The sequence below is a fragment of the Tursiops truncatus genome, chromosome 10 (genome assembly GCF_011762595.2).
Source record: "Tursiops truncatus isolate mTurTru1 chromosome 10, mTurTru1.mat.Y, whole genome shotgun sequence".
Lineage (NCBI taxonomy): Eukaryota > Metazoa > Chordata > Mammalia > Artiodactyla > Delphinidae > Tursiops > Tursiops truncatus.
In genome coordinates, this window is record NC_047043.1 from 100,473,691 (window position 1) to 100,499,245 (window position 25,555).

A 25,555-nucleotide genomic window follows, 5' to 3' on the forward strand; every position below is an offset into this window, starting at 1 on the left:
CTGCGGAGCCTGGCCAGGTGGATGCACGCTGGTCCAGCCGGGCAAAGGCCACCCGAGGGCATGCGGGGCTCTGGGGCCGGCGCTTGTGCTGGTGCCTCGGACAAGCTGCTTTCACTCCCGAGGCCTCCTGTCCTTGCCTGTGCACAGGCCGTGGAGTCAGGAGCCAAGCACCCCACGACTCTGCCGTCTCAGCACCTTGCTTGTCCATAAGTTCAAGGATTCCACTTTTATTGAGCACCTACTGTGTGCCAAGCACTGTGTTGTCTGGGGATCCAAAGGGACAAACGAACTAGACAAAAAGTCAGGGGAGGGGGATGGATAGCAGGGAAGGGGCACCAGGGCGGCCGTGATTTATTTTCATAGGTACACGTGGCCTATTTGAAACAAAGCCAGCTAGTATACCAGATTGATGATTTCACAGTTATCAATGCTTAGGATGGAGCAAAGCTAAAAAATCAAGAAGTAGGTAGATGTGAAGTTGACTTGGAGAGAAGGTGGCGGGCAGAGAGGGCCCGCGTGGCGCAGGGTCGTGGGTGCCTGGAGCTCTGAGCGGAAGCGTGGCGAGTGGGGCTGAGCTCCGCGTCTGCAGCCGGGCTGTGAGGAGGGATGTAGGGCATCCCAGCCGCTCCCTCCCCTGAAACTTCTGGAAGTCCCCAGACCAAGTCCCAGTTGTAACGTGACCCTCCTCAACTTGGCTCTGCTAAGATCGGTCCTCATGCCCAACCATCCCTCCTCCTGACCCTCCGAGTGAGGGGGTCGCGGCTGTGTAGACATTAGGGTCTCATAACGCTGGGGGGTCCCGGCTCTGCACTCCTGCCTGTGGGGGCCAGGTCAGGCTCCGCCTGCTCGAGCATGAAAGGAGACTGCTTCGTGGTCACCAGATACATTCAGGTTTGATGGGTGTTCCTTCCCTGCCACACCTCGAAGAGCCCACATCCTCGGAGAGTTTCCCTCGGGCCTGGATACTTTCCAGGTGACCCTCTCCCCCGGGGCATGGCCTGGGTGGGACACGGAGTCCACGGAACCGCCTTGGGCCCATCTCCCAGAGGCCTGCTGGCCTCATCCTGTTTGGAGCCCCTCCCCTGGTCTTGGAGTGAGCTGGGGCTATGCAGGACCCTCACCTACACCATCAGAGAGCCAGAGCAGCTCGGCCTTCAAGACCCCTGCCCAGAAGTGGGGCTACTGCCACGGCAGGAGGACCGGCCAGGCGTGGGCAGGGTGTGCCTGGAGCTCCATGTGGCCCCCGAGCTGGGGCGGGGGTCTGCTGAGCACGGCATCTGCAGGCCGTCCGCCAGGTGAGGGAGGGAAGGAGGGTCCGCACTGTGGCCTCCGCTCCGAGTCCCCCCCCCCATGTGGGCCAGGCGAGCGTGAGGCATCCTCTGACCTTCCCTGAGAGTCTGTGAAGGAGGAGTCGTTACCGCAGTCGATGGATGAGCAAACCGGTGCCCAGAAATCCCCATCAGCGTGACACCACCTGCTTCTAGGAAACAGGTGAGAGGGCTACGGCCCGGCAGAGCAGGGTCTCTGGGCCGCACCCAGAGTGCTGGGCCTGGACGCCGGGCTGTGGTCAGGCTGCTGAAGCAGGCTGAGAGCTCAGACTTTGGTGTGAGTGTCACTCTGCTGCTTTCTTGGATATGTGACCTTGGGTGCTTCAGGTCACCTCGCCAAGCCTCATGGTAGACGACCTTCTAGTTGCAAGTGACAGAGAAATCCAAAACAAACAGGCTTATGCATTGAAGGGGCGCCTCTGGCTCATGGAACTGAAAAGTCTAGGGGTAACTAGCTTCAGGAATGGCTGGATCCAGGAGTTCAATTTATGTAATGGGTTTGGACTTTTCAACCCTCATGCTGCTTTCTCTCTACTGTCTTCATTTTGGCCTTCTCCACGTGGGTGCCTGGCATGTCGGGAGTGTTCCCCAACCCTGCGATGGGCTGGCTGCAGGGCCAGGCTGTGGCGAGCCGCATGCTCATTCTGTCCTGGAATGTTGACAGTGCCCTGGGGGAGATGGGACAGGAAAAGAGGAAGTTACGACACAGGCAGTCAGAGCTGAGCAGGGGTGAGCTCCAAGGCCAGTGGGAGCCCAGAGGAAGAATGTCAGAGTTCACATCCGGACAGGTTCCCCAAAGGCTTCCTGGAAGAGGTGGCAGCTCAGCTAGACTTTGAGGTCTTGGAGTTGGCCTGGGGAATGAGAAGTGAGGGAGCAGGTGCCCTGGGGTCCAGTCTGGGGCTCAGGTCAGCTCAGGATCCGCACACGGTGGGACTGACCTGGCTGTGCTGGGTTCTTGGAGCTCCTGCCCAGGCTCAGAGGTCAGGATGCCTGGGGGGTGGCGGTGAGGGAGAGACAGGGCCTGTGTTTGGGTGATAGATGGCCCGGCTTCTAGGCTGTGAGGACAAGAAAGAGAGCACTTAGTGAGCATCTACTGTGTGCCTGTAACTCTCCATCTGGCCTCGTTCTGGCCACAACAGCCCCGGAAGCTCCGCATCCCCTGTTTGCAGAGGATGAACCGGGTGCTTGATTAGAACAAGCCTTTTCTAAATACGCCCGTCAATCGAATTTCCCTGCAGTTAGAAGGTGCTGCTAACCCGCTGGCCGGGCTCAGCGGCCTCTGCTCTGCCGTCAGGAGGCTGCAGGGCTGCCCCGTGGCAGGGTCGCATGGGGAAGCCACCGTGTTCAGAGCGGTTGCGTGTTGAAACACCTTCCCAGAAGACTAACCACCAGGCCTCCCCTCACACTGGCAGCAAACACGGTAAATCTGAAACCTGATGCCTGCAAAACAGGGGCGCGTCAGAGCCAGAGGCCAGGTGTGAATTGTGAAGCCAGGGACCCCGACGCCGCAGTGGGAATGGACGGCCACCCGCTCTGGGCAGCCAGGAAACAAGCTTGGTTCTGAGCTTTAAGCGGCGAATTTTTAAACCCCTTCTAAACTGCTCCTCAAGTGTGTTCACGGGCGGCTGAGATAAGCCAGGGTGGGAGCAGGAAGATGGAGGGTCAGATCCCAGCTCCCCCTTCGGCTGCCCTCACTCCTCGGGCAGCCCCCTGTGCCTCTCTGAGCCTCAGTTTCCTCCTCTGCAAAATGAGGGTAGCATTTCACAAGGTGAGGATTAAATAACATTATACTTGGGCGTGTCCACGTGTAATGACATAACAGTGGCTCCGTAAAGGTCAGTGATTACATTGAGTAAAACTACTGTTCTCAGTTTGACTGTAACATTTTTTAAATTGTCGTTTTTGCAACCATGGATTTGAGACAAATGGGAAACTGTTTGGTTCCGGGTATATGCCCCCTGAGGGCAGGCACCAGGCCAGTGAGACCTGAAGGTCAGGAAATGCACTTGCTGAGTTAAGAGCAGATTTTGAATTTGTCAAATCCCAAGTCAATCCCGGGTGTTCTTCTCCTAAAAGATCCAGTGAGACAAAAGCAAAGCACTAGTGGCCTTTGCCCGAGGGGTATAATCAAGCGTGGCAGCAGGCCAGAGCCGGATGGCCGTGGCTCTTCGGGGGTAGGGGGGTAGCATTTAGGAGAGGTTTTCAGGGGAGCACAGGCACCTGTGCTGGGTCTGGAGTGGGCAGGTAGAGAGGGAGGAGATGGTGGGTGGATTCTGTAGGTCGAGTCCCCGTGTGTTTGGGGAGCAGCAGTCAGAGTTGGGTGGTGTTGGGTCTGGAAGGGATGAGGGCCAGATTGGGGCCAGAAAGCAAGGCAGGTGGGCCGGAGCCCGGGGTGCTGTGCTCTCTCTGTGGGCACAGAGGCGCCGTCGGGGCTTTTGAGCAGGGAGGTTAGATTAACCGGTATTCTTTCGGTGGCAAGTGAGAAAAGCAAACAAACAAAAACCCAGACTGGCTGAAGCTGAGGCTGAATTCATTGCCTTCTACTTCTGAAGCAGACAGGGCTTTAGGTACAGTTTGATTCAGGAGCTCACACTATTTGTCAGAGACACTGGTGTCTTTTTCTCTTCTTTCCCGACTTCATTCCCAGGCAGTATCTCTGCTCGTGACAGGACTGACAGCTCCAGGTTTACGATAGTCTGACAGCTAATGATCCCAACAGAAACGGTTCCAACAAACTCCCAGCACAGGCTCGGGTCACATGCCCATCCCTGGACCAGTCACTTTGGTAAGGGGGCGGAATACTGTCAAGTTAGGGATCGAGTCCCTGGACACAAATTAGATAGACTAAGAGTGGAGGAGGGGGATCCCCCAGAGAAAAGTGGGGTGCCTTACTGGAAGTGAGCTGGGAGGCTGGGCAGGCACAGACATCCAGCCTCCCCGCCGTGATCTGATAAGACCTCCAGGCGCTGTGCTCGGCGACTTGACCTGCACCATCCCTTCCTGTCGGCACCATAGGCTAGGGTTTCTTATAATTCCCATTTTGCAGGTGAGAAAACCAAGGCTTAGGGAGATAGTCACTTGCCCAAGTTCACATCATTAACAAATGTCCTCACACCTCAAATCATCCTGACCCCGAAGCCCAGGCTCTGAACCATTTGCTCCACTGCCTCATGGTCATCAGACCTGCGTTTGAAGAAGATGCCTCAGGACCTCAGATGGAGGATGGATTGCAGGGGTGACCGGAGGCAGAGGATGGGCAGGAGGCTGGTGCCACGCAGGCAGAGAGGAGGGCAGCCCCGAGGGATACAGCTACGGGGCATCTCAGCCCCTTGGTCCCAAACCACTGCCAGCCCAGCTCTCCTGTGATGTGTCCTGAAGTAGAGAAAATATACAGTGATATGTGAGTGTGTATGCACACACACACATATATGTGTGTATTCATTATTGTGCCTCCTGGTTTCCGATTGGGGCGATCTTAGTAGGAGGGTGTGAGGTGTGAGGCTCTGGGGCTGGAGGCTGGCTTTATGCTCCTGCTGTGGGCACAGGGGCACTTCCAGGGCAGTTTCCGGAGGAGGTGGTCAAAGGGAGGTGACCACCCACCTGGCATAGGGCCAGGGTGGGGAGTGGGCGGGATGGGGAAACAGCCGCTCCTCACTTCCCTTTTCAGCCCTAAGACTTCCCAGGAGAGAGTCCCACCCTCCTGATGACATCACACCAGGTCAGAGGTCATTCTGCCCACACCTTCCTTGCAAAAAGAGGAAACCGAGGCATTGGGAGCACAGCGTGTTCTGCCTCGCTGTCGCCACTCGGGGAAGTCTGGCGGCGTGAGTCCCAGCCCTAGATGGCCTGCTGCCTTGCTTTGTGACCTAGGGCAAGCCACAGAGCTGCTCGGGGCCTCAGTTATATCTGCAAAATGGACCTACTATTACCTCACAGAGTGGGCAAATGAGAAAACCTTGAAAGGACTGGGTGCAGTGCCAGGCACCTCACAGGTGTCAGTGAATGCTGGCTGTGACGATTCCTTCCTTTGCATGGTCAGCTCAGAGGGACGAACAGCTATAGGTCCCAGGAAGCTGGGCCCAAGATCCAGCTCTGCCGTCCAGGCTGTATGGCCTTGGGCAAGTCACCTCATTTCTCTGGGCCTCAGTTGCTTTACCTGGGAAATGGCTTTTGCATCACCACCTCAGGGGTCACTGAGCGGACTGATGGAACACCCTGTCCACGGGATGGGATTTTCGGGGGCGTCTCTTTCCCACTGGGCGGTTGGACGTCCCCTCCCCGACGACTCCCCTTCCTGCCCTGGGAGGGGATCGAGTGAGTTACTCTATTGGTAAATCTTTCCGCTGAGCACCTGCAGTGTGCCAGGCACTGCCCAAGCGATGAGGAGGTCAGACCAGGATCCCTGGCGTCCCGTCTCCCAGGTGGCAGCTGGCCCCCAGCTGGTGCCGCCACTGCTCCATCATCTGCTGGGCCAGTTACGGGAGAAGGGCCCCCGCGGAGCCTGCCTCTGGACGCTGCGTGGCTGCTGAAGGCGGAGTCCTTTGCTGACAGCTCCCGGGCCTCTTCTGGGGGTCCGCGTGCCCCCGTCCTCATTGCATCGGGCTGGGTCGGTATCCCCGCCCCCGGTGTGGCAGTGTCCTGCTGCCTTCCCCTGTGGCCCCAGTTGGGAGTTGGAGGAGTGTCTGCAGGGTGTCCCCTGACCGCAGCGTGGAGGCTTTTGGACCCAGAAGCCGGATCTGGAGGAGGGCAAGTACAGGCAGGGTGACTCAGACAAGCGCCTTTGCTCCTGAGTCTGTCTCCTCCCCTGTAAAAGGGGAGAAAGACACCCACCCACGGCAAGGGCTTTGTAACCTTCTCCCGTAAACGCCCCAGGAGAGGCTGGGCTGCAGGGCACTGCCGACCCAGAAGCCCTCTGCACTTCGGCCAGTTCAGGCCGATCAGAGCCCAGCTCGGTGCAGGGTGCAGGCGTCTCCCAAAGGCTGCCACCCTTAGCCCCGCTCAGGACTCTGTTCTGTTTAAAGGGCACATAAGTTCCCCTGGGGCCCGGGACACCGCTTGTGGGTCCCCCACCCCTCCAGGGAACGCTTTAGGTCCCTGGGTCTGCCTTCTGGGGCGTGGGCTGGGCCCTGAGCTGTGACCACCCCCCCACCACTGGGCAGCCACACTAGTGATGGACATGCCATTTCCTGTTTCGGTTAGTGTTTGCTGTGTAACAAACCACCCCAAATGTCGTGGCTGCAACCGCAGTGTGTGACTGTGCCGGCTAGAACCCGGGCCGCCCTGCTGGTCCTCCTGGGCTCACCAGAAGGTGCCAGGTGGCCCCACTCACATGGCTGCAGTTGGTGCTGGGGCACCTCTGTTTTCTCTACCCCCCCGGCAGTTTGGCCCTCAGTGGGCAGCCAGCGGCCATGGCATCTGAGGGCAGCGTTCCAAGGGGGCGAAGGTGGAGCCTCAAGGCTCTTGAGGTGCAGCCTCGGAACTCAGACAACCATCCCTCCTGCCACATTCTGTTGTGCAATGAAAGTCCCATGGCCAGGGGGAGGGGAGACGGACCCCACCTGTGGGAGGAGGGGACGAGTCCTAGAGCTGAGGGGCCTGGGTACCGGGATGCAGGGAGTCTGTGGCCATATTTTGCAGTCACAGAGTATGCGTCATTAGGATTTTGCCAGGTTCTTACCTTACAAGGGTTGGGGTCAGGGGAGCTAGTTCTAAAATCATTGGATACAGAGCCAAAAATTACCCGGTAGAACTACCCTTGAGGACCCCTTACGTTGCCACGGCATGCAGAGCCCCTGGTTCGGCACCCACCCTGCAGGAAGCTCTGTGCCCACTGAGCGGGCGAGTCCCTGAAGCAGGCCAGATGCGGGCGTGAGGCTTGCCCAGGCATTCCAGGCTTTGCTGGGGCGGGGGGAACCCCAGATCCCAGCTGGGAGTGGAGGGGGTCCCAACCGGCCAGCTCACCTTCTGCGTCGGCTCCATTCTGTGTTTCCGTTAAGCCCCTAGGAGCTGCATTGCCCGGGACGGAGGCCGCTGGCCATAGAAGGCTACTTAAATGTCAACTACTGAAAATAATTCAAATTTTAAAGAAGTCAGCTCCCCAGCTAGCCCCATTCCAAGTGCTCAGTGACCACATGGCTAAGAAGTGGAGGGCCAGCCCCCTTCACCCAGCCCTCACCTTCATGGTCACCCAGGCCTGGTGCTGGCCACTTGAGACTCAGAGTGACTCGGCCCCATCCCAGTAACTGCCCTCCAGAGGCTGCCGACCCGCTGGGAGCAGGCGGGCTGGGGAAACGCAGTGCCAGAGTGGGAACTGGGCAGCCAGGCCCCCGGAGACTTGCTGAGGTGGGAGCCCTAGGGCCTCCCCCTCGCCGCTCCAACCCTGTCCTCCCCGCCACGAAGCAGCGGCGTGGGGAGTTGGGATGGCTCCATGTGCACTTGCCAGCTTTTCTGGTAAAGGGAGGGTGCCTTTTCATCTCCCCAAATCCCACACATACCACCCCCCCGACCAGTGCACATAAGGGTTAGTATCCGTGGCTGAAAAATCACGGTGAGCCACTGAGAACCCATTTTAGATGAATGTGAAGTCTGTGAATTTTATTCATCGCACAGCATCTGTTTTGGTTTGAAAGATGTTAATGTGTGAAACATAGTATTTGTTTGGTCTACCGGCAGCGTATATGGGATGCAAGAACCCCAACATAATTCAGGGGCTCCCAGCCTGGGAATCGGTGGAATCTCCAGGAATGGGATGGGTAGCGCCCGGGCGGTGGAGGGGTGTGGGAGGGTACCTAGCCATGGGATGAGCAGGGACACCCCCTGTGGGAGGTGTGTTCACAACTGCGTTAGCGCCTTTTCTCCTTTGGGGGCCATGGATTTATTCTCAGGGGTATTCAAGTTCCACTCAGTAATATTTTTACGTGTGGATTCATTACAAGTTATTTTGTAACAATTTCAATCCTGAAGAAGGCCTGCAAGAATTAAAAAAAAAGAATTCTCCCGTGTACCCTTCACCCACTTCATCATAAGTAACATTTCACCAGATTTCAGTCTCTCACAAAAACAGTTTTTTCTCCCCGAACTATTTGAGAGGTCATCGCAAACATGCAACCTGGGGCTTCCCTGATGGCACAGTGATTGAGAGTCCACCTGCCGATGCAGGGGACACAGGTTCGTGCCGCGGTCCGGGAAGATCCCACATGCCGTGGAGCAGCTGGGCCCGTGCGCCATGGCCGCTGAGCCTGCGCGTCCGGAGCCTGTGCTCCGCAACGGGAGAGGCCACAACAGTGAGAGGCCCGCGTACCACAAAAAAAACAAAAACAAAAAAACATGCAACCTAATGACTCTTACTCCTAAATAATACTTCAGCATGTTTCCTAAGAGCAAGGACACTCTCTTACATATCTGCGGTCCAATAGCCAAATGCATGAAACTTAACGTGGTCACAGTACTAGGATCTAAAGTACAATTCAGGGACTTCCCTGGCGGTCCAGTGGTTAAGACACCGAGGTTCCAACGCGGGGGGTGGTGGTTCAATCCCCGGTCAGGGAACTAAGATCCCACATGCCACAGGGTGTGTCCAAAAAGTGAAAACTAAATAAATAAAATACAATTCAGAGTTGCATTTCACCAATTATCCCAATGATGTCCTTTATGTCAAGCTTTTCCCCAATCCAGAATCTTGCATTACATTTAGTCATCATGGGTTTTCTTGAAGCTTTACCAAGGTTTACTTTGTATCATAAAATTCACTTGTGTTAAGTGTACAATTTAATGATGATTAGTATACTTACAGAGCTGTGTAATCGTCACCAGGATTTAAAATCATTTCAAATCATCTTGAAAAGAAATCTGTGTCTATTTTCTATCACTCTTTTGTCCCACCCCAGCCCCCGACAGACACTAATCTACTTTCTGTCAATAAACTTGCCTTTCTGAGCATTTCATATAAATGGAATCTTCTAGTAAATGACCTCTTGTGACTGGCTTCTTGCACTTAGCCTAATGTTTTCAAGGTTCAGGCATGCTGTAGCAGGTGTTAGAACTTCATTCCTTCTTTTTGCTGATTAAGACTCCCTCCGTTGTATAGATAGACCACATGTAGTTTATCTACTGTCCCCAGTTGATGGACATTTAGGTTGTTTCCCCAGTTGATGGGTATCTGGGCTGTTTCTACTTTTTGGCTATTACGAATATACTGCTAGGGATATTCACTTACAAGTTTTTATGTGGACATATGTTTTCATTTCTCTTGAGTAGATACCAAGGAGTGGAATTGCCAGGTCAGGTAGTAACTCTATGTTTAACTTTTTAAAAAACACACAACTGTTTTCCAAAGTGGCTGCGCCATTTTTTATTCCCACCAGCACTGTATGAGGCTTCCAGTTTCTCCAGACCACCTGGACGGCTCTCTAAAAACTGAGTTCTGCTGTCTGGTTTCTGTGGCTGCCTTTCCTATTCTGTTTTTGAACACGCGGTCTTCAAGGGACCCTCCAGTGTGGTCTCACTTAACTCTGGATTCATTGTTCCCTAAAGCGGGGTCTGATGAACGTTGCAAGCTGTATTCTTAGGGGTCCACCAGTTCTTAAGTTTGAGAGACCCTTAATATAGAGCCATCTCTCAGACGGGAAAGTAGAGGCCCTTATAGAGAAAGTGATGAGTCCAAAGCCGTGCATCTGTGAGTGCCCACAAGCCAGCACGGAGGCCGCGTGGAGTAAATAAGAGCCACTTAGGAAGTCGTTCAGCACCCGCCCAGTTTTCTCACCTGTAAAATGGAGGGGGCGTCACCCATCTCTAGAAGCAGGAGCAATAGAGACAGTGTGGGTAGAGAGCCCAGCTCAGCTCCTGCCTGATGCAGAGTGGACACCACGTGTGCCCACCACCTGGCCTTGCACCCGGCCCCCTCCTCCGCAGCATCTCCTCTCCCCAGCAGAGCAGCCCCGAGGGCCGGCTCCCGGCTCCAGCTGTCCCTCCCCCTCACGCACCTCACCTGTCCCCAGTGCTTAGCCACTTACTGGGCACGGCTCTGTCGCAGGCCCTGTACTGATGCTGGCAAAACAGAGATGATTCCTACTCCATCCCCGCCCTCGGGGACTTTGGGCAATGAATAGTCTCATTAGCTGATGATTACAGGACAGCGTGGCAGTGGTTATTTTTACAATCAATAGCTAACAGTTATTGAATTTCTCCTATGTGCCTGGTCCTGTTCTAAGAACTGTGTCAGGATGTACAGGGCATTGTGCGAGCCAAGATGTCTAGAGGAGGTGACATTTTTGCAGCTGGATCTTAAGGGTGGGTTTGGACTTGAGCTAACAGGCAAAAAGCACTCTTCAGGAATTTTTACTAATTTGGTGGGTGAAAATAGTATCTCATTATTATGGTATGCGATTCTTTATCAGTAAGGTTATATATCTTTTTGTATGTTTATAAGCCATTTATATTTCTTCTTCTCTGAGCTACCTAGTTAAATCAGCTGGACACTTTTATTTTCATGGTTTTCTTATTGATTTGTTAGAACTCTTTGTATATTGATGAACCAAAGGGCATAGTATGTGCAAATACTCAGTGTTGTGGAACAGCATGGCGTACTCACAAGACATTAAGTGTAGCTTGACTTTGGGGGAAGCAGCTGAAGATGGGGGGGTGGGCAGGGAGGCAGAAACTAGTTCTGGTGCTGAACTGGGAGCTTAGACTTTATCCTCCAGGTCATGGGGAGCTTTAGAAGGGTTTTGAGCAAGGAAGGGATGTGATTGAAGCTGTATTTTTTTTAATATAAATTTATTTATTTTATTTATCTTTGGCTTCGTTGGGTCTTCGTTACTGTGCACGGGCTTTCTCTAGTTGTGGCGAGCAGGGGCTACTCTTCGTTGTAGTGTGCGGGCTTCTCATCGTGGTGGCTTCTCATTGCGGGGCACGGGCTCTAGGTGCACGGGCTTCGGTAGGTGTGCCACGAAGGCTCAGTAGTTGTGGCTCGCAGGCTCTAGAGCACAGGCCCAGTAGTTGTGGCGCCCGGGCTTAGTTGCTCCACGGCATGTGGGATCTTCCCAGACCAGGGCTCGAACCCGTGTCCCCTGCATTGGCAGGCGGTTCTTAACCACTGCGCCACCAGGGAAGCCCTGAAGCTGTATTTTTTAAAGTTGCTTTAAATAAGGGACAATGATGGGTGGAGGGATGGGCTAGGAGGATAAATTGAGGCCAGAAAGTGCAGAACCGTGAATGTCCCGCTGAAGAGCGTCAGTTTGGTTTGCTGGGCAATGGGGAACGTTCTGGGTAACGACAGGGGGTGGGGAGAGGAGAGGGGCAGGATCAAGGCCATGGCTGATCCCCGGTGGGGTAAGTGGTTCAGTCTCCCTGCAGGAGGCTTTGCCCCCACTGACGTCTCCTTCCCACATGGGTGCCCAGTGCTGGGTCGTCTCTTCCTGCTCCGAGGAACTGATCTCCAACCAGACAGACGGGACTGTTGCCAGGGCTGATCTGGAGAGGAAAGATGAACCAGGAGTTTCCAGGCAGGGCGCGGCGGGTGGGAGAAGGAAAAGGGAAGAGCATGGTGGCCAGCCTGGAGGGGCCTCAGAAGTCATGCATTCCATAGGCCAAGGAAGCTGACCCTCGGCTTCCGCTCCCACAGCGCAAGGCCGGGAAGCCCCACCTCCCGGCAGCATTCCACATCAGGTTGGCTCTTCCAGTGAGAAGGTTCTCGGTCTGGTCTGACGTCAGAGCTGCACGGAGCCTTGACACTTGCCTTATCTCAGGCCTCCTGCCTGCTCGATTAGGGGACCTCGAGGCTCAGAGGAAGACGATCCTCCCGCGGTCACACAGGGAGTTAGCCCCAGCCCGAGTCAGAGCAGGCCTCCCAACTACGCGTGCAGTCTCAGAAATGATTCTTTTTAAAACATAATTTTTTAAAGCAGTAGTACATGCAGAGGGCACAAAAAATATTTAAATGGAATATTTCAGTGAAAAGCCATTCTCCTACCCACCCTGGCCCCCAATTCTCCACACCCTTCCCCAGGGCACCGCTGTACCAGTTTCTTAAGCATCTTTGTCAGAGATAACACATCCACACACAAGCAGGTACCCTATACCCTGCTCTTTTTTTACATAAAAGGTAACACACCATACCCTGTACTGCACCTTGCTTTTTCCACTTACAAAAATACCTTGGAGATTGTTCCTTGTCCGTCATGTACAGAAGCTGCATCCTTTTTGACCGCTGCGTAGGTTTCCACCGGACGGATGTATCGTAACAGGCATCTGTCGAGCGATCCCTCTTTGGCGCACTTTAGGTAACAAGAAGACTCCAATCATTTTTATTCACTTTAAAGACAGTTGCTCAATTTTTTAAAGGCACATAAAGAAGATTTAATCAGCCCGTGAGCCTGTGCCTATGTCCAGATAATCCCTGGCGACTTTTTACAAATCAACTAACCCTCAGAAAAGTATCACATGAAAAGTTAAGAGCTCCTCCCACACGCATTGCACACACCCCACCGTCCTCCCGAAAGGCAGCCATGAATAGCAGGTATCGTTTGGGTATGTGGGTGTCCTCTCGGAGAGAAGAAGTAGGAGATTACAGTACGCATATATGTATAACCTTTTACAATGTGCACAAGAGGGATCACAACATACACAGTGTTCTGTCCCCTGCATTTTTTTTTTTTTTTTTTTTTTTTTTTGTGGTACGCGGGCCTCTCACTGTTGTGGCCTCTCCCGTTGAGGAGCACAGGCTCCGGACGCACAGGCTCAGCGGCCATGGCTCACGGGCCTAGCTGCTCCACTATGGCATGTGGGATCTTCCTGGACCGGGGCACGAACCCGTGTCCCCTGCATTGGCAGGCAGACTGTCAACCACTGCGCCAGCAGGGAAGCCCTGTCCCCTGCATTTTTCAGCAGAAATGCCTCCTGGAGATACTCCCGTGAAGTCCCGGCCTGTGGGTGTGTTCGTGCCGGCTCACCCTCCCCCAGTGTTGGACACCAGAGGTGCCTCTCTTCTTAGTTTGCTGACTGACACAGTGCTGTGTGCACTGCCCTTGCGTCTTCATGCCAGCATGCTGGATGGCTTTGCCAGATCACCCTTCAAAAACAGGTCGCCCATCTTGCACCTCACCCTGCAGTACTCTGGATGCGTTCATCTCCTCCCACCTTCAGTAGCAAAAGCATCATCATACTTGTTCTTTTCTGCCAGCTTGGTAGACACAAAAAATGACAAGCATGCTGTGTTTCAGTCTGTATTTCTTCAATATGCATTTAATTACAAGTGAGATTGAGTATCTTTCCCTGAGCCGCTTGTTTCTATCCTCTGCTCTTTTTTCTAATTGGTTAGTCATCTTTTTCCTATAGCTTTGAAAGAGTTTTTTACGTATCCGGGAAAGTAACTTTCATCTCATTTTCCTCAATTAACTTCTGTCATATGTGCTGCAGATATTCTTTTTAAGTTTACTCTTTGTCTTTTTTGACTTTGTGGTATGTTTTATTTCATTTAGAAGTTTTCATTTCTATATAGTTAAATTTACCAATATTTTCCTCCATAGCTTCTGGGAATACAAATATTTATACAGTACATTTTACACAACCTTTTCACACATTATCACAGTTGATCCTCAGAGCAGCCTTTGAAAGGAGGCAGGGTGACGATTTTTATCATCAGGTCTATTTTACAGATGAATTCACATGAGGCTCAGAAAGGTGGTGGGACCTGCCCAGGCTGAACAGATTCTAAAACCCTTGCTCTTCCCAGGTCCCTCACCTGCCTTGCTGCCAGCCAGGTAACTCACTCCTGGCACTGACAACAAAAGGATGGAGTTTCTCTAGGAAAGCATTTTTAATTATTAAAACTACAAGAATCTTTCCTTCAAGAGCTCTTTTTTTTTTTTAAGTTTTTGAAATTATAAAATTAGTTCGTAGTTTTTAAAAACAAAATGTCCAATGATACAGGAGAGGGTAACACAGGGTTTCGGGGGTGGGCGGGGGCTCATGCCTCGCCCTGAAAGCCCATCCCCCAGGGGGACCACTGTCTTGTTTGCTGTGAGCACCAATGGTGAGGAAGACCCACCGGGAGCTGGACCGTTCCTTATCCGTCTCTGCCCATCACCACTGCATTGTATATTCCAGGAGCAGCTCGGGTGCTCCTAAATGCTGCGAGATGAGACTGAGGTGGTCAGGCACCCACCTTAGCTTACACTCTGCAGCCCCACAGGCCTGTGTTCAAATCCCAGCTCAGCCACTTAGCCAGCCATGTGAGTGTGGGCAGTTGACTTACCTTCTCTGTGCTGCGCTGTCCTTGTCTCTGAAATTGGGATAATAGTTTACACCTCAAGTAAATGAAATTAACCTCATAAAGTGCTGAACAGAATGTCTACTACTCACCTCTGATCTGCCTGTTCCTTGGGGGGGTCCACTGCCTACTTCCACCTGGCCCCAATATCCAGGGTCATGACATTTCAGAGTGGAAAGTCAGGCTCCCTCCCCCCTCCAGAAGCCCAGAGAGGGGAAGTTCCTTGCCCAAGGTCAGAGCCCGCAGAGACTCCAGTCTCCTGACTCATTACATCACTCGCCAGGCTGGACCACTGCGGCCCGTCCCCCGGCCTCCTGTCTCGCCCCTTGTGGCCACCAGGGGGCGCGCCCTAACCCAGCCCAGACTGCGGCTGCCCTTGCTCCCACCTGGTGGGGGTCTCCCGGCTGCCCACGAAACGAAGAGTTCCTTAATCTGGTGTTCAGGGCTGTCAGAATCTCCCTACACACCGGGCAGCGCGCCTTCCTCTGCTTGCTTGTACCTTGGGTACAGCCTTCCTGGAGTGCCCTCCCCATTCCTGCCCCTTCCAGGCCAGGCCTTTCCTGCCTACTCCACTCCTTCCCCACGAACTGGCCCCTCTCCGAGGCCGTGCCGCCCCACCGAGGCCCGTCCCCTGCACTCAGTGGGTGCCGAGTCCATGTTTGCTGTAGGATAAGGGGCGGCGCCGGCAGGCCCGGACCCCCCTCCCCAAACTGCCAGGAGCGCGCGTCCTGGAGGGGACACAGAGCCCCACCACCGCGCTGTGCGATTCTGGCCGCTGCTTTCTGGGCCTCGGTCTTCTCATCTGAGAACTGGGGAGGCTTCGGGGAGGGGGCTGGGCATGGCCGGCGGGGACCGCAGTTCTCCGTGGGAGGGGCCCGCGGCTGCAGCTCCCAGGTGTTTACCTAGGGGGTCTCGGGGAGTCTGAGCGAAAGGCCGGGGCCCCAGCGCCCCTCCGCCGCGCTCGACTGTGCGGACCCCGCTCCCCGGCCTATCCCCTCGGCGGCCCCACCGACCCGGGCGCCCTCAACTGGCCGGGGTTCGGGTGACGTCGGCGGCCGGGGCGGCACCCGTCCCCGCGCCCACACCCCTGTCCGGGGAAACTGAGGCTGGGCGCGGAGAGGCCGCGCACGCCAAGGTCACTGCGCGGAGGCAGGCCGGCCGGCCGGCGGCGCTCGGGCTCGAGCTCGGGCTCCGGCTCCGGCTCGGGCTGGGGCTCCCGCGCGCCCGCCCCCCCGCGCCGTGCGCCCGCCCGCGCTCCTGTCCGCCGCGGGGACGGCGGGGACGGCGCGCGCTCGGAGGCTGCGGGCGGCCCCGCGAGGTAGGAGGCGGGCCGGCGGGGGACGCGCGCGGCAGCGGGCGGGGCGGCCAGGGCCGGGGGCCGGGGGCCAGGCCGGGGGTCGGCGGAGGCCGCGGTGCACCGACGCGCGAGCGGCTTTCGGGAACCGGGCGGGGGCGGCGGGTGGCTTTGCGGAGCCGGGCCCGGGACGAGGGCCGAGGCCGCAGTCGCGGGGACGCGGCGGGCCCCAGGGTTGCAGGGTCGGGCGCCCGCGGCGCCGGGCTCGGGGGGATGGGGCGGGGGCGGCGGCGCCGGGCTTTCGGAACCGGGGCTCTGCGGTGTCGATCCCTGGGTCGCAGGAGATGGAGCCTCCGCGGCTCTGCGGATCGCTTCTCCAAAACCTTGCGGACATGGAAGGCGCGATCTGGGGGGAGGGGGGCTGAGGGTCTCCGCGTCTATACAGCTGGCTGCCTGGGCTGGGAAACATGAACCCAGGTCGCGAGGGTCGCAGGGGGATGCTGCCCGCCCCCCAGGACACACACTCTCTCCCTTTTCTCCCCCCTCCGCCATGCTCCCGCCTCTCCGCGGAGAAATCCTGCCGCGGGTCCAGGGTCCGGAGCCTGCGGGCGGGAGGTTGAGGCATCTCAGGAATTCGCTGTGAGCCAGTTAGACGCTCTTGGGGTGGGCCGGACGGCTGGCCCCGAATTCAGCCCTGCCCCGACCCCTTGCATGACCTTGGGCAGCCCCTCCTCCCACTACCACGTGGGCAAGAGGCTGGCTGGTAGTCTTGGGGATCCCCTGGGTCAGACCCCCAGTGGGCGAGGAGTCGGTTTAAGGGACTGTGCCTGGGGGCTGGAAGAGCCACTGCGATCTCCGGACCCAGTCCCAAATGGGGCAAGAGGCAGCAGGAGTCTGAGAAGTGACGATGGGTCTGTCGCAGGTATCAGGACACCCTGTTCCACCTGCCAGCCTTGGGGGGGAGCCCTCATGGACCAGGGGGCTCTGAGTGCGGGAAAGCCCTGCCCTGCCCAAACTAGCTGCCCCTGGACTGTGAGGAGGCAGGGCCGGTTGCGAGAGGTGTGGCCAGGCTGTCCCCTGCCCCCCCCCCATAGTCACGGGGACACCCCCCTCCCAAGTTTCTGCCACGCAGTTGCCCCTTTAAATTGCTAAGCTCTCGGCTGTCACAGCTGATCTGTTTCCAGAGCAAACGGAGCAGAAAGATGACAGTGGGTGTCCCCGCCCCCGGGCCTGTCCGAGAGATGAGGCTTGCAGGCCAGCGGTCCCCTCTGCCTGGTCAGCTTTCTGCATTTAACTCTGGGCATGCTCCGTCATGGGGTGGGTGTGGGGCACTTGCTCTGCACCGGGGAGCCCCTGCTCCGCTCGGTGGTCAGGCAGCACCAGACAGCGTGCGTGCCAGCCTACACAGCCCCTGGGAGCAACTTGGAACGAAGGTGACCTCTGGTCACCCTTCCCTGCCCCCAGCTTTATGCCTGGCTCCTCCCTTGGGCTGGCACGGTGGCCAAGCCTCTGAAACCATGTGTGGCCAGAGATCCCATGTGCAGCAGTTGGGTTTGAAAGGAGAGAAAAGCAGCAGCCCCAGACGCCCCAGAGACAGGAAAGCACAAGCTAAGAGGTATTCAGGGGGCCACAATGCCACGGCCCAGCCACTGAGCATCAGCCCTAGATGGGGCATCTGGGGGCCAGCCTCCTATTAGAGACGGAGAAACTGAGGCTAGAGAGAGGCAGGGACACATCCAAGGTCACACAGCACCCCAGTGTCCCCAGCTCTCCAGCAGTCTAGCCATCCCTGGGGAGCTGCTGCCTGGGGAAGGCTCAGAGGACTCGGTGTTCCCCCCAGAGGTCCCTGCAGTGGAGGGATAAGGAAGGGGAACCCTGGCTCCCGCACAGGTTGCAGACATCAAGTAATCTTGAGTCTCGTGAGGAGAGTTGCCACCCTCTCCCATGGCTACCTGCCCTTCCAGCACTTCTTTGCTCACCCCGTGGCTGCCAGCCCCACAACAACACCGTGAGCTCAGTCATGCCCCTGCCCCATTGTGCAGAGAGGATGCCAAGGCCAAGCCAGCACTGGGACCCTCTGTGTCCTCAGCTTTCCTCCAACCAGTGTTCTAACTGCTGGGGTGCTAAGCACCTAGGCGTCCCTAGTAGAGCACAGCCATCCTTTGTTCTCGTAGTAAGCTCCCCGTCACTGGGGTGTGCCAGCTGGAGCTGAATACTCATCGGCTAGGGAGGCTATGAATTTGACCAGATGTCTCATCACCACCCCACCCCGTCCCTCATAATTAGGGGGTAGGGAAGGGGGTTGCTTGCACCTATCAGGAGATGATGTTTCTTGCATGAAAGAGGCTGGGTGAAGGCACTGGGGCAGGTCCCTGTATGAGGCCCAGGGTTCCACCTACTGCCATTGCTCAGACCTGGTGTCCACACTGTGAAGTGTGACTCAGACCCGCTTCTGGGGGCAGCATCTTCCAGTGCCTGCTGCCTTCCCACCGGGCCCAGCCTTCAGCCTTGCCCGTCCTGGCTCCTGCAGGTATGCCCACCCCACCTGCGCCACCCAGAAACCTTTGCTCAGCCTTCACCCATTGGTGTCACCTCTTCAGCAAAATCTGCCCAGAGTCTCTGTGTCTGCCTCCCCTGGGGGTCCCATTGTCACTGAACTGGGGGGGTGGGGACAGTGTGCAGGGACATAGGTAGGCCTGAATGCAGGACACCCGCCCGCCACTGCCTGAGCTCTTCAGTGGCCCTGCCACACAAGTGCCGGCTTGGAAAGGCAGCGTGCAGGCAGCCGAGCTCTCGGTGACTCTTCGAAGAACTGAGTGTGTGTGGCCTTCTGATCCTTCTGAAGTATGACTACACTTCACACCCAGCAGGCATCTTTTAAGCACCTACTCCGTGCGCGACCTTCTCACGGGGTCTCACTTGTATCAGCCCATTTCATCTTCGAAACCACAAACCCATCTGCTCATGTGTATGAAGGCTCTAGAAGCGTAATATCAAACAATGACGTCAGCCGCACGGGCCAGTGGGACCCGCTGAGAATGCTGCACGCCCCCACCCGCCGCTGGCCGGAGTCTTTTCCGTGACTTGGGCCCTAGTGTCCCGACAGCTTGGCAGTTTGCGCACCCACATGGCCTGGGGAGGCGCGGGGGCTTAGGGTGCTCAGAGGGGACCGACCCCGTGAATCCACGCGGGCTGTGTGGACGGAGGTAGGAAGGCTTGCAAAGGGGTCCTGTGACCAGGCACCTGCGTTTGGGCCTCATCTGCTGCCTCTTTAGAAGGAAGTCCTGTCGGGATGACAGTCTCGTCGTCCACCAGACTGAATCCCCTGAGGCCGGAACAGTGGCTGAGGCACCTGCGGGTCCCCAGCGCCAGGGGCTAATGTGAGGCTTTGCTGTGCTCAGCTGAGGTGGATCTAAACTAGAAAAAAGGTAGTGAGTTGTCCTCATTGGAGGTATGCAAGCTGCGGCAGTCGAGAAGACTCCTGTGCCTCCGTTACGCGAGATGCCCTGGAGGGCCATTTTAGCTCCAGGGCTCCCAGAGCCAATGACTTTTTTTTTTTTTTTTAATCTGAGGACTTAGTGAAAGCTATCAGGATGGTAATATAGGTTTGGAAAAATGCTCAGTGCCAGGTTGTTTTAATAAAGCCAATTGCCTCGGGGTATTATGGGAACACTCCATTATTCGGCTCCTCCAGGATTTGGACTTGGCCAAGGGGCCTGAGGATTTGGCGTGAAGCAGGAAGGAAATTGAGAGTCTTATGGCCAATCCCGGAGCACTGGGGTCACTGTCGGCCACACTAACTTGGGAAGCCCTGAGGTCAGAGCTGAACTCCGTGTTGCTCTAGACAAGTCCCTTCCCCTCCCTGAGCTGAAGAAGTTTGAAAGAGCCCGGAAAGCACTTTGGAAATTGTAAGGATTGGGGGCCGGGAGGAGGGGCTGAAGCAGCAGATCCTGATTGTGTCAGGTGCATGGACCAGCGGAGGGCCAGCCTGCCGCTGGGATGGGTTCCAGTCCCAGCTCTCAGCTCCCTAGCTTCCTGCACCTCCGTGAGCCTCAGTCTCCTCCTCTTTAAAATGGGAGTGATGACAGGGCAGTTATGAAGGTAATTCTGGAAAGTGTGTCAATGTCATCCAGCTAGTTTCCATTTTCTCCTTTGGGAATATTGAGAAGCCACTCCGTATTCCTAAGGCCTCAAAGTCCAAATAGAAATGCCAGCTCTGTTGATTTTCTCATTCAGCAAATATTTATGGGGCGCCTGTGATGATAGCGCAGGAGCCACACAGACAAAACGCCTTGCCCTCCAGGAGCTTTGATTTCAGCAGCAGGAGACCTGCAACAAAAAAGTAAACAAACAGAATTTCAGTGAGTGCTAAAAAGAATGAGTCTGCCCTGGTCGGTGGTAAAGCTGCTTTGCAATGGAAGAGCTCTTCCATTGAAAAGGGGGATGAGAAGGAGCCCCCCCACCCCGTCTGGGCTCCGGGAGACCTAGATTCCAGTCCTGGCCCTGCTGGCTTCCCACTTGCTGTGCAAACTTGGGCAGTTTCCTTCCTGTCTCTGATCCTCGGTTCTCGTTTGTGAAATGAAACAGCAGGTATGCCCCTCCGGCTCCGGTGCCCTATGTGGTGCTGCACTGACGTCTGCACTGCCGTCATAGCTGGGGTCCCTGCCTGTCCCCTCTGCCTGCCACACCACACATACCTTTCTATGTTAGATGTGACAGGTAACCTGTCAAACAGAAAGGCGAAAAGACAGGCATACAGCAGCTTCAGCAGAAATAAGAGGAACGCACACGTTGTGAGACCACCACCCGGGCGCCGAGACGACGCGCCGCCAGAAGCCCCCTGCCCCGCCCCGTGGGCTCCCCCTCAACTGTTGCCCCTCAGGGGTGCCCACCACCCTGACATTTGTGATAATACTGTTCTTCTTGTCACTGTCTTACCACCTGTCTGAACAACTCTTTACCACATGGCCTTGTTTTTATTTTATTTTTTTGCAAGTATTTTATTTTATTTTATTTTTGTATTTTTTGCGGTACGCGGGCCTCTCACTGTTGTGGCCTCTCCCGTCGTGGAGCGCAGGCTCCGGACGCACAGGCTCAGCGGCATGTAGGATCTTCCCAGCAGGCGGACTCTCAAGCACTGCGCCACCAGGGAAGCCCATTATTTTTGACTCGTTTCTACGTAGACTTAAGCTGTAGATATTTCTTCAGGTCTGGCTTCTTCTTAAAGTCACGAGGAGCTGTTGCTTGTCCTCGTCGCGGCCATGTCGTTCGTATTCCACTGCATCGCTAGGCCGTGGTTTATTATCCAGTCTCTGCGATGGACACACAGGGTGTCTTCAGTTCGGGGCTGTGTTCCTGAACCTGCCCCCGTCCTAGTGCACGTATGACCTCCTTTCCGGCATCTGTCTGGAACTGGGCCACACGGGACGCACACGTTCAGTGTCATAGAGCAGACCAACACTGTGGTCCTTCCGTCCAGTCGCCCCCCACTCCCAGCGGCACCACCTGTCGTCAGTCTCTGCCATCTTTGCTCTCCTGGAGGGTGTGTAATGGTTTTAATCCGCATTTCCCTGACCGCTTATGGGGTTGAGCGTTTTCGTACGGTTATTGGCCGTTTGGATCTCCTCCTCGGTGAGGTGACTGTTCAAGCTTCTTGCCTACCTTGGGCTGTCTTTTTGTTTTCTTGTTGGTTTGGAGGATTCTTTAGGTATTCCGGATTCCAGTCCTTTGTCATTTGTATATGTTGTAAATATCTTGCATTTTTCACTTTTCCTGGGGTCTTGGAATGAACATCTTAATTTCAGAGTTCTTAATTTCTATCAAATCTTTCACTTTATTTATTTATTTTAAATTTTTTTATTATTATTATTTTTGCGGTACGCGGGCCTGTCACTGTTGTAGCCTCTCCCGCTGCAGAGCACAGGCTCCGGACTCGCAGGCTCAGCGGCCATGGCTCACGGGCCCAGCCGCTCCGCGGCATGTGGGATCTTCCTGGACCGGGGCACAAAACCGTGTCCCCTGCATCGGCAGGCGGACTCTCAACGACTGCGCCACCAGGGAAGCCCACTTTCACTCTGTTTTTGTTTTGTGTTTTAAGAATCCTTTCCTACCCTGTGGTCATGAATTCACCTTTTGCATTAGATTTTTAATCTACGAGGAATTGATGTTAGTGAAGGGCATGAGTTAAGGGTCCCATTTCCCACACGGACGCATGCACGCACACGCACACACACGCACACCCCATTTCCCAGCCTGCCCAGCGCCGTTTGGTGACATGTGTGTCCCTTTCCCCTACCTGCCCTGCCCGCCCCACCCCGCGCATATTCATACCTTTCCCGGGCAGGCAGGAGCCCAGGACCGCAGGCTCCGGCCTGGGAGCCCCGGCAGGGACAGCGCCCGGGGGCAGGGCAGGGCGGCCAGCCCTCCCCCACTGGACCAGCTGCCACTCCTGACAAACAGGTCTGTGGGGCCCGTCACGTGTCCAGCTGGCGCTGACTCGGGCTCTGGCGGATTAAGCAGGGGCTCAGGGCTTATGACCCGCACCGTCCACTGCACAGACCCCCGTGAGGGCCGAGGGAGCTCAGCTCTGTGGGCTGCGGAGGAGACCCCCAGAGGCCAGCGAGGCTGCGCTGTTTGCCTCAGGACACCCGCAGCCGGGGCACTGGAGCAAGGTAAGAGAGGGCCGGGTGGCCCTGGCTGTGTCTTCCCTGCCCAGCTCTGGGAACTTCTGTCTGGAAAATGAAGTGTCCCCCCCTCACTCCCCCGCAAGCTCTTTCCATCTGGGTCTATTGGGGGAAGTCGAGAGCCAGGAGGTGGAGGGCGGCGGCCGAGAGCAAGGACCTGCCGGTCTCAGGCCCCTGTGCACACTCACCCGGGCTCATACACACATGTACACGCACCTGCCCACCGGTTCCCGAGGGACTCCGCGTCCTCGGGCCTGCCCACTGGGGGGGGGGGCGGGCGGTGGTGGCACTGCCAACCTCCAGTCTGCCTTCCAGATCCTGGTGCCGCCCCCCCCCCCCCCCCCCCCGCAATGGCCGGTACCTTCGTGCTCCTGGAGTCTTCGGGGCAGGGAAGAGGGAGAGGAAGTGGGTGTGCGCTGAGCACCGCCTATGTGCCGGGAACCTCCCCTCGGGTGATCTTTATTCCAACCCTGCAAGGGAGGGAAGATTCGCCCATTTAATAGATGAGGAAACTGAGGCTCGGAGATGGGCTATGGCCCAGCTGGGGCCCGGGCTGGGAGGACGGTCCCCAGCATCTCAGCAGGCTGGCTACGTGACCCTGGAAGTCACAGGCTCTGCTCACCCCCTGCCCAAAGGCACAGTCCCTCTGGCGCAGAGGTGCTGCTCCCTGGGGCTCTTTGAGAACTCTAGGTCCTTGCGGGGTGGGGGTGGGGGGCATCAGGGCGGGAACAAGAGCCGGCGGCTCTGGGCCCAGCTCAGCCTAGGCTAGTGGGTAAGACTTGGGCTCTGTCTCCACGTTCGTGCCATGGTGGGGTGACAATAGTAGGCCCCACCTCTCCAGGCTGCTCTGAAATGCCACCGTGCATGAAAGGGCTTCCAAACACGTCCGCTCCCAGCAGGCACTTGGGCACTTAGCTTTTGTTTTTACAGGGAAGGTCAATACCTGAGTTCACTGCGTCCTCTGAATTTCTGAGCTCCTGTGCATTTCTTTTCTTCCTGGGCTTTATGCATGCATTTATTCCTATGAGTTTAATACTTGCTTAGGAAATACAGGCACGTGGTAAAATGTTCAACATTATAAGAGTATACAGTGCAAACGATGTATGCCCCCCGCCCCCTCCCCAGAGCAAACAGGATGAGCATTTTGGGGGTGTCTGGTCAGAAATGTTCCTATGTATATATTTGTTCCCCGGCCATGTTTTAAAGAGAGCACCCAGCAACTTGCTCTGCCCCTATCCTGTGACTTCCCTCTGGGCCTTTAAATCCACCCGCCCGGTTAGAGAGCCTGATGGCTGCTTCCCTGCAGAAGGCGCGCATATTTGTGGAAGCTGGCCCCAGATCTTCCTCGTCAGCAGGACTTGAGGGAGGCTGCAGCCTGGCACGGGGCAAACAGGGGGATTGTTGAGCTGCAAAGAACGGTCCCTCTGTGCCCAGTGAAGGCCCAGTTGGAGACCGGCTCCCCCTCCTCCCCACTGCAGCAGATCTGGGTCTGAAGCAAGGGTGGAGCCTGGGGACCTGGCTGAGGCCCAGCCCGCTGCCAGCTGTCCATCGGGTGACCTTGAGCCTCCTCTGGGCTCCCGACTCAGTGCAGAAACCCAGGGCGCGTGGTGGCCCCAGTGAGAGGACCAAGGGTCTATCTTCTTGAGGACCCAGCAAGCCACGCCTCACCCATCCCGCCCAGGGAAGAAGCGCGTGATGCAGGCTGGAGTTCTCACTGCTTCCTCTTGGGCTTTGATGGTGCTCTCTGGGAAACAGCCGAGATCAGCGCTAAGTCTCACTGATATGTTCTCTGTGGGCCTTGTGACTCCTGGACCTGCCGGCTTCTTATCTCTGCCAGGGAAAGCTCCCAGAGGGCTGGGGGCAGGGCTTTATCTCTCCCAGCCTCTGAGAAAGGAAGGCAGCAGGTGGCCACATGTGGCAACGTACCCTATGTGCGTGACTAGGAGGCTTCATCAGAAAGGCTCCCTGCCCCCTTGAAGCAAGAGCAGGATCCACCGTTGGTGTCGGGAGGGTGGCCAGTTACCCAGTGGGGCAGAGGTCCAGGCGCTGCCCGTGTGCAGATGTTCAGGTTGTGCACTGCACAAGAGCAGTTGGCAAAGGAAGAATGCACTGTTAGCAAGCCACAGGCCTAAGAGGCTGTGTCCACCAGAAGAGGGCGCTTTTTCCAAATTCACACGCAGGCCCTGCATGCTCACTAGTGAAGGAGAGGTGCCTGGTGAGGTGTCTGCTCTCCACTTACGCGGTCTCCCTCTGCTCAGTTTTCTAGAATCTCCCTCCAGGACGCTGCTGGTAAACCCAGGGGAAAGGCAGCTCCAAACACCCTCCTCTGTCTGTGGGAGCAGCTTGGGTAAACCCAGCCCAGTGGATCCTCAGAGGGAACGGGGCCATGGCTCAGAGACCATGTACATGCATCCACATTGCAGCTCTAGCTGCTCCTGGTCAGGACTCCTCAGCGGAGACCCTCCACTTTAGCATCCGTTAATACTCCCCCCAAAGCTCGAGTAGGAAGGACCCTTACCTCTGTGCCCAGCCCCTTGAGCAGGGCCACTTTATCTGTGAAGGCGTGTTGATTCGGGGACAGGAACTCATATGAACTCATCTCATGCACATATATTTCTCCAGCACCTAGCGTGTGCCAGGCTGGCAATAAATGGTGAGTCCCGCAGACGTGACTTTTATCCTCACGGAGGTGTCCAGTGAAGGAGAGGGAAACGCCCCCACGAACAGCATGGACCAGGGGCTGGGAGGACTTGCTCAGTGGGGCCTGTAAGGAGGTCAGGCAAGGCTTCCTTGAAAGTGGAGCCAGGGATAAGTAGGTGAAAAGAGAGAGACGTATGCACCCGGCAGTGGGAACAGCACGTGCAAAGGCCCAGGGGCAGGAGCCAACTTGCCGGGTATGAGGCTGGAGCCGAGACGTAGGGCAGAGGCAGGCAGAGGCTGAATCCATGGGAGCTGTGGGCGTGGTGAGGAGTTTGCTGCTTAT

The 25,555-nt window shown here is 56.3% G+C and overlaps 1 protein-coding gene and 1 long non-coding RNA gene across 4 annotated transcripts in view; one reads left to right on the forward strand and one right to left on the reverse strand.

Moving 5' to 3' along the window:
* Positions 1–25,555, forward strand: part of IQSEC1 (IQ motif and Sec7 domain ArfGEF 1) — a 112,782-nt gene that overhangs the window by 7,773 nt on the left and 79,454 nt on the right. The window lies entirely within an intron of this gene.
* LOC141275710 (uncharacterized) lies at positions 11,131–15,060 on the reverse strand. The gene is made up of 3 exons (XR_012323937.1): positions 14,688–15,060; positions 12,482–12,601; positions 11,131–11,798 (listed from the first exon to the last, which is right to left on the reverse strand). It is a non-coding gene; the product is annotated as an uncharacterized lncRNA (long non-coding RNA).